This window comes from Cydia strobilella, chromosome 3 (genome assembly GCF_947568885.1).
Source record: "Cydia strobilella chromosome 3, ilCydStro3.1, whole genome shotgun sequence".
NCBI classification, from domain to species: domain Eukaryota; kingdom Metazoa; phylum Arthropoda; class Insecta; order Lepidoptera; family Tortricidae; genus Cydia; species Cydia strobilella.
The window spans coordinates 16,623,285-16,632,775 of NC_086043.1; the positions used below are offsets into that span (position 1 = coordinate 16,623,285).

The window sequence follows — 9,491 nt, forward strand, 5'->3', positions numbered from 1 at the left end:
GGCATTCTTAGATATTTTACGGCAAAAATGACCACAGCATCTTTTTGAAATTTTTATGTTAAAGGAAAAATTGAAAAAATTACGCTTCCGGCAGGACTTGAACCAGCAACCTCTGCAATCCCCGATCATCTTTTAATATTTTTTTCTTATGCAGAATTTTTAGGACTTTAAACAGGCGATTAGGCTTGAATGGTGTTTTTTTTAAAATCTGGTCTGTTAATTGGGTATATAAAACATTTCAGTGTGTTCAGATTGAATGTTTGTTATAAGATTAACATAATAATAATAATTATTGCGGAACAGTACCTACGATCATAATCTGCGTCCCTATCCAACCCTTCGTTGATTGACTGTCCATATATGTGTTTAGTATTGATATTTTTTCGGGTCCCCACTTGACCATCTTTAATTATGTATTTGTCCTAAACTACTTATAGCACAATCGGATTAAGTCTAACCTCGAAATCCTTCCAAAGATATGAAATTTGGTATGTATGTTAATTAAAGGTCTCTTTTTCATGTCCACACTATTTGACATTTGGGGACCTCGAGGAATCGCAGCCGTCTTGAAAAATGTGTACCATCCTGGAGAAATTTGCGTTTTACTCTAAATATACGTTCTCTATGAAAATATGGTGTAAGGCACCATTAAAGCTTATTAAATTCTACACAAAAAAGTTCTAGATGTCATTGCGGAAAAAATACATCTTATTATAGAAAATAATAGCTGAATCCAGATTAAGCGCTTATACCCTTTCAGGGGATATTCTCTTAATAGGTAACTTGTAGGAATATGAATTCCACTATTGTCTATACATTTGTACACGTAATACCCCAATATCAACATTTTACTCGACTGCGACTTAAACAGAAAGTAGGGTTATGGGTTTAAATACTGATAATCAGTACACCCTGTAGCTCAGGATACTGGACGGATTTTTTAAAATCCCCGTGGTCCCCGAAGCTGTAATTTTATGACACGCAAACAGGGATCCCTGAAATTGTAGGTGTCGAATTTCATTACTGTCACTATTGTTTAAACCCCATTTAAGACTTAAAATCTGTTTTTGCAGTCCCATTTTTAAGTCCTTAATATTTTTCCTGCATTTATTTTAGTAAAATTGTATTGCATAGCACTCGTGTACCAATTATGGATCTACTGATGTCTATTTCATTAAAATCCACTCAATAATTTAGGCGCTAGAAGTAAAAATATGATTTAATATTCGGCATCCTCTCAAGGCGGCTGTATTGATTTTTCTGTAATAAAACAAGTGTAAACAGGTTGTGAAGGGCAAGAGGAATCTACCGATACCGGCGATACCTCATTTTAAAAAATCCGTCCAGTATCCTGAGCTACAGGGTGTACTGATTATCAGTATTTAAACCCATAACCCTACTTTCTGTTTAAGTCGCAGTCGAGTAAAATGTTGATATTGGGGTATTACGTGTACAAATGTATAGACAAAAGTGGAATTCATATTCCTACAACTTTCCTATTAAGAGAATATCCCCTGAAAGGGTTTAAGCGCTAAATCTGGATTCAGCTATTATTTTCTATAATAAGATGTATTTTTTCCGCAAAGATATCTAGGACTTTTTTGTGTAGAATTTAATAAGCTTTAATGTTGCCTTACACCGTATTTTCATAGAGAACGTATATTTAGAGTAAAACGCAAATTTCTCCAGGATGGTACACATTTTCCAAGATGGCTGCGATTCCTCGAGGTCCCCAAATGTCAAATAGTGTGGACATGAAAAAGAGACCTTTAATTAACATACATACCCCATTCCATATCTTTGGAAGGATTTCGAGGTTAAACTTAATCCGATTGTGCTATGTTATATTTTTAGACATTTCACGATATTTAAATATATTTATTTATAATACCATAAATTCTAGCTACGCTGGTTTTGCAGGTGTACTTATTTTTTTGCAATAGGGGTAATGTCTAATTTTGTAATTTTCTTTCCTTAGTATTAGTTTTAAACAGCTACGTTTAAAAATAATCAAATTTTATATACCCATTAACAAAACTATTTTTATACACATTGATTTTTTAAACTAAAAAAACCATTCGTTATAATTATACCGCATCTATAAATATATTTTAATTCAACATAGTCGTAGTCGATACAATACGTACCAGGTAATATGTTAGCAAGGTTTTATTTAGAGCTTACGTAATGTTTGGTGGATGACCTACGCCGCCGTTTACCAAGTGACAACAGCTACATTGTATCGCATTAAAGTCAGGCGTTTACATACGAGACCCATACCGCCTATACAATAACAGTCACGACGTCGCTTAATAATGTTAATCTATTCAATTAAGAAACGATACCAGATTTTTAATTTCATTGTAATAGCTAGGTATCTTTTAGTCCGGTTAAGTCAAATAAAATATTCGTTACATACTAAAGTTGACTAGGTATGCTATATTGTGGCTGGAAACGGTCAGTATACAAGCAAAAAGCCTAGAAAAATATTTTTCCAGGGTGCTATCGGGGTGATAGTACAGGACTGGTGTAAGATTGATTCTGATAGCATATAGAGATGACTTTTCTCCAGTGAAAACAACTACTATTGTGGTGCCCAAAATTAATCTAATAAATAAATAAGTACATTATTACACAAATTGACAATTTTTTGAAATTATTCCACCAAAGTAATTGCGCTTATTATTCTCTGTACAAATTGAAAAGGTACCAAATGTTTATGAGATACCTATATTGTTTAGTGCCTTTTAGCTTTAGTTGGGCAGAATAAAGGTTTGCCGACCTGCGCCGGCGCTGCAGAATGCCTGGAATGCTCCTTGCGGTTCTCAGAATAATGTCCGCCCATTCCTGCCCTTAGGAGCCGCATTTTGCACCATTAGCCTGTTCCTGCGCGTGATTCGATATTTTAGTCCAGCTATTTCCGTTCGATTACCACTTAGCATACCTGCTTTCAATAAAGTGCTCTTATATAGGTAATATTCCTTAATACATTTCATTCAACAGGCCAATTTTCATGGCAAAATACGAATGTCTTTGGCTCCTGATTGATACAATTACTTTTAATTTGCTTCGTTTAATACGATGTCCAAATTGCGAGCAATATTAACTGAAGTCATATAGGCATGAACGTTTTTCCGAAGGGATCGCATCTGGACTAAATGCCATTTAGGCATTTACGTTGTAGACTTAAATAATTACGCTTATTTTAATATAATTGCGTTTTTTGTCCGATATGGCTGCTTGCCTACGCTACGGTAAATGAAGCTAGTTTTTGCAGGGCATCGTTTCGCGATGGGCTCTGTATTCATCGTTTTTGCTGCTTAGCAACAGCCGACGCACCTAATTTCGCCAATTGATTGTGTCTTGTAATCCGTCAACAGATTAGTATTTACAGGAGGCTATGACTATGACGTAACATTCTTATTGCGACCACAATCGCACAATGTCATTTCAATTATATAGGTCAATCAAGCATAGAATAACTGGGGAATTAAATTACCTATCAAACAGAATGGATAAGAAATACCACGCTCTTTAATTACCATTCCGAAGTTTCACCGTAAATCTTACAGAAACTAAACTTTTAGGAAATTTTACTTAAGATCCTAAATCCTTTTAAGCCAGGATTAGCAAAAGCATTAGAATGGATCAGATCTCGTAGATATGGTTGAGTAGAATGAATTAAGTGTTTGATATTATCGGGGGAGTTCGATGGCTAGATGTTTGTATGTTGTCGTCTTGAGCCAAAATGGCATATGCTATTATGAAATTCGATTAGAGATACAACATTTTGGCTCGGAGAAGTGGTATAGGGGCACATGGTAAATGCAAACGGGAATGGTAAAGCGGAACGAGCTATAGAATAACCGAGATTAATGCTAGAGCGAGACGGATACATGAATGGAATCAATTCAATAGAGGAACGAATGATTTACGAGTAGTTATTGAGGCTAGGCTAGATTGCAGGCGTTTAAAAATAGATTTATTTTATACGCAAGTTGCTTTCAGCAAAAGATGTAAGATGTTTCATATTTTCCACTGATTGGTACTTGACTAGCAGTAGACGTTTTGGGCTGGTTGATATGTTGGTCTACTCATAAGAAACTTTTTTTTGTCATTGAAAGTTTTTTTTGTAACCGAAAGCGTTAAATAATGATTAAACGCAAAATAATTAGTAAAGAAGGAAATGCCTTTCCACGAGCGGTCTGAACCCACCTTGGGTAAACAAAAGAGGACTGTTGAAAAAATCGGATCTCAGAACAATACAGACTTCTGACAAATACTTTGCGTTACAATCGTCCATTTATTTCACAATGATTCTCGAACAAGGAGAGACAGAGCGACATTTACGTTGATTTATGGTTATATTCTAAACAAAGACCAATTTAGAGTCAAGATCTTCAAAGAAACTAAGCTACCTAATAGAGCGTGCAGTAAGTACCCCATATGTTTAAGGTTACGTGTATTTTGTGCTTTTCCGGACCGCATAAATGGGGTCCCAAATTCTTTAGGCGATGTTGAGTGACAACGAAATTTAAATGGGATCTTTGGAGGAAGCTTCGCTCCATCAATCATCAATTAAGGCTTTGAAAATGGTCAGTGAGGTGTAGACGGCGGTGGGCCTTGACAGTCGACCGTCACTTCCACGACTGCCAAAAGGCCGCATCTTCTTCACACCTACATGCAACACTACACCTTATGTCGTCAGCAGACAAATCGAAGTAACGCTTACGCAACTTTAATTTTAAATTCTATCGACTTGACAACAGATATTTGAGAAGCTTTTAATGCCGTTTGAATTTCGCTCGGGAAGACATTTTGTAGGTTAACATTCTTAAGTTACTGGCGACAGTGATTTTTTAAAATTTACGAATGCGCTTATAAATGACATGTGATCATGTGACGATTTGCTTTGGAAGCGCACACTGCAAACAGATAAGACCGAATGGTACCTGCATTTATTTATCTAGGTAAACGTATGTTACGCAATAATAGCCTAATGTAAATGTCTTTGTACGTTGTCACTGAATAGGCATAGAATAAAATTGTACAATGTAGAGTCGGATAACACAAGTAACTTTGCGCTATGGCGCTACGTACTGGTAAAGCTATAGTTATTATTTATCGGTTATGAGTCATTTTACTGTTCGTTACAAGTATAAGGTATAGGTACTTCTAGGTACCTCTAACAGTAACGGTACTTTTGAAACGCCGCAATTTCGTTACGTGGTTTACCTCTTAGCATTCCTTTTAAATGGCTTAATAATCTAAGATACCTAGGTTAGTACATAAATCATTGATCATGTGATGATCTTAGGTATGCGCATTTAAATATCGTTACTTTAATGCTGCTTATAAATAAACTACTGATTAGTTTTTAATGAATAATTATAGGTTTTATAGACTCAGAATGCAAAATGAGAATCAAATGAATCAAGGTAGCTATGTAGGTAGGTAATAAAAACATTGCTAAGACGTGACCAGCGATTAAGGCTTATTGGTTAGGTATATGTTGCAAGACGGCGACAAATACACTTTCAACAGATAAGGCACTTCGAAGAAAACGCTCTCAATCCCAAAACAATACGTTTAAAACACAAAGACACTGACCACGAATATTTATAAGCACTCGACAACACAAACAAAGAGCACAAAGTCACATTTACACTTCACTAACTCTGTCGTTATTTACCAAAAATGTCACATTCTGTATATACGTATAATGTATAGAGTTGTATAGGTGCGCGGGCGCTGGCGAAGGCAGCGCCGCGTTGCGTCGGCTCGGAGCCTCCGGCTTAAGTACATACCTATATGCACGCACCGCCCTCGGTAAATTCTTTGCATAAATATACGTGAAAGCTTCACCTCACAAAACGGTTTCTTCGCACTTTTTAAATCCACGAAAATAATAAAAACTGTTCCCTTACCTTAACACTGCGCAGTAATGATGTTTTAGCACGATCGATGGCACAACAAGCGAAAAGTAGACACAGTCACGTTTGTGGATACGAGAGCAATGGCGCCGGCCCGTTCCGTCTCGTCGAATGCTACTCACAGACTCGGAAGGCTAAAGCCTTGTTTGTTCGGTGACGCGAACCCCAACAACTCCGTCCCTTTCGTGACCGCACCCGCTCCGCCCACGCTGAAAGAGCTAGCATTATTTCTACCAGTTTCGCGGTTACCTGTGGTAGAGCGCAGCAACCTACATCATCGGTACGGTGCCTCAAACAAAGTCTCGTGTTTGCTGTTCGTCTCCAAAATGCTGCAAAACGCTATCATCTCGTATACAATGATAAAAATGAATAGTGAAACACCTATTTAGAGTTACAATGAAAATGATTTAGCAAAGGTTGGTAAAGATGACTCATTTAAATGGAAAATACCTGAGAGACACAAAATACAAAGGAAAACACTTTTATGACTACTTACTAAACAAATACACTTGTAAAATGGTTGACTAATTGGAATCAACAACTTGACGATATAATAAATATTATGGAAGTTTGTTGTAGTGTAAATAATATTATAACAAAAATTATAACCATTAACAGCGAACTTGTAAAACTTTAGACCTGTTAAATAATAAGGAAGTTTTGTCAGTTAAAATTTTTGTTATTTTTGTAATGTTTAACAGTTTATTAAATACATATTCAAAACTAATTTGCATTAATTATGATAAGTAAACTTATACAGGTAAACTATTTAAACTCTTATAATGTACATCACGAACAACAGATGTCAGTGTCTTACCAGCGCCATCTACCGGAAAGTGTGAAAGTAACTTTACCGGCCGCTTTATTTGGTAGAGCTGAAATGATTCACAAGGGAGCGATTCAGTACGTTGTCGTATGTTAATAATGCGGTGTACTTCTAACAGAGGGAGACGTTACTGAATTTTCAATGCAAAGTTTTAAGAGGATACATTAGTGGTAATTTTCCATACAAACGTTATCGACATTTTCCTTTCTGGATTTTGGCCCTAGATTTTTTTTATATGAGTTTAATATTACCAGAATCTATACGTTTTGCTTTTTTATATTTTAGTTTTAATAAGAACTAGGTTACTCTAATAAACAGCGCTAAAAACCGCCAAATAAATGCGCCGTAAACAGACGCCTAGCATACAAAATCGGCAACAATAAACGCAAACATCAAAACGATCAGACACAGATATTTCTTTCTAATTCCTTTCCCAAAATTTCGTTACGATTGGTTAAGTTTTGGAGGAGGAAAATGTCGAGAACGAAACGTTAATTTCTGAGATTTTTATGCAGGATTTTTCACCTGAGCTGCAGTAAGTAAGTCCTATCTCCTAGGCGTCCTAGGCGTGAGCGCGACCGAGGTCGGAGATATTTACCTATAATTCCCAAATCTGATAAGGGGTTCAGCTGGTATATCCTCTTAAATATCTATTCTTAGGCCAATTAATAAAAAAAAATTACTAATTTTAATCGCTATTTTATTTGTCACAAATGTATCAACTTCGTTGCCGGTATGAAACATGAACCGTGATCTGATGAAACTATGTATGATGGAGTAGTACTGGTACTAATTAAATAATAATTTCACAATTTATAAAAAATAAAATATATTAAATTTAACTTGGTCACCCTACACTACAACTGGATGTCGATTTTTGGCTCCCCGTATGGTTGGTATATTGGTCAAAAACAGATGTCTTTGCTACCTATATCAAGTTAATTGTTTTAGTTGCCTTTATTGTATCTAAGAACATAATAAACATATAAAAAAATGTTTGGGTTTACGATTTCACTGGATTTCACTCTGTATAACGTAACCGTAACTGCAAACCCGATTTATTTGACATATTTTATTTTATGTCATTTATAATCGCGTCGTTACGTCTGTTATCTTTAACTTTAACACGGCTGTCATGTAGTCATGTCAATTTGTCAATTCGATATTGAAGTGTGGTAGCAGTAATTGCCATAATTGAATTGCGACCAGTTTTGAACACAATTTGCATGATGAATATCCACTGAATTTATTTAGTGATGAGCAAAAAGTAAGAACTTAAGTTAATATTCTGTCTGTAAATTTAATTGAATATAACTATATGGATAGCAATAAGGTAACGACAGGCAGTCTCATAGCAAAAAAGCGATTTCTTCCTTTGGGTAGCAGGTAACTTGATAAAAGAACCGCGGGTAGTGCGATATGAATCAGATTGAAAAATATGTATTAAAATATTAATATCGATAATGTTTTAGTTGCATATCATATTAGACATTTACCTCTACTTTCAGTGTTCACTAAATAAATTATTTATTATTTATGTATTAGGAATAATAAATGGTTGATATCGACTCTTCCCCTGAGGGATCGACTCTAGAACCAACACAGGTGGACAGCCAAATGTCAATTTATTGCTTACTTACTCTCTCATCTAGAACACTGAGTTATTATTAATTTATTTCTATAGAGGCGACATACCAAACAATGAAATTGTCTCAATCACAACCTGTACCACGCGACCAAAACGTCGTAAGAGCCGTAAAAATTCATGGTGCTTACGCGTTTAGGTCGCGAGATTCACGCTCCGCTTCTATGGTTTGATGCCAAAACGGCAGCAACTCATGGCGCAAAATACTGGTTCTCTGTGTCGGTTCTATACGTTAGTAATAATAGTTCAATGATCTTGAATTATGTACTTACTAAAAATAATTAACCTAAATTAGGTATGTTTAATTTTGTGTTTTAACGCAAGCGTGTAAACAAATTTTGGACCCGGGTATGTCCTTAAACTACGTCCAAAAGAGAGATATGGGCACTGTGAATGACATCTCGCTTTGTGTGGTAGGGCACAGGACAGCGGATGTCATTCCAGATCTAGAGCAGAGCCCAACTGGGGAGGTACCCCCACCTTACAGAAAATCGCAGCCAAATAACACTAGACCCTACTAATAGTGTTGTGTTCCTGCCGGTGAGTAAGGTTGCCAGAGCTCGAGGGAGAGGAGTGTTAGGGTCGGCAACGCGCATGTTACTCCTCTGGAGTTGCAGGCGTACATAGGCTATGGAGACTGCTTAACATCAGGCGGGCCGTATGCTTGTTTGCCACCGACATAGTATAAAAAAAAAAACATTAAATATTTCCCCAAATCTTCAAAATTGAGCTAGTGTACTGTTTTGTTTGTTGTTTACCTACTGAATGTAATTTCATATCGCTCTATATAAAAACCTTTCCAAACTGATAATTTATGATACAGTTGAATCAGATAGTCGATTCAAGTTAAGCAGTGACTTAACGGTCTCGTATCAGATAAAGCAGCATTTTGCACCAAGTTCACCATTAAAACCATAGTGACATCGACATAATTGCCACCTTGAAACCGCTTTCCAATACCGGCCATTTCTCATATGCGACAATAAATTGATATAACATTACCTTCTTATTGGGCTGTTATTTCCTTCGCTGGTTGGTTTTTGCCTCCTACGAGTAAAGGCCCTTCTGACTTGGTAGGGTTGGTTAC

The 9,491-nt window shown here is 36.2% G+C and overlaps 1 protein-coding gene across 1 annotated transcript in view; it reads right to left on the reverse strand.

Moving 5' to 3' along the window:
• LOC134755963 (leucine-rich repeat-containing protein 15) overlaps positions 1 to 6,065 on the reverse strand; it is a 42,341-nt gene extending 36,276 nt beyond the window's left edge. The window contains exon 1 of the mRNA XM_063692677.1: positions 5,928 to 6,065. The gene's annotated coding sequence lies outside the window, so the exon portion shown is untranslated. The remainder of the gene's footprint in view (positions 1 to 5,927) is intronic.
• Between the last annotated feature and the right edge of the window lie 3,426 nt (positions 6,066 to 9,491).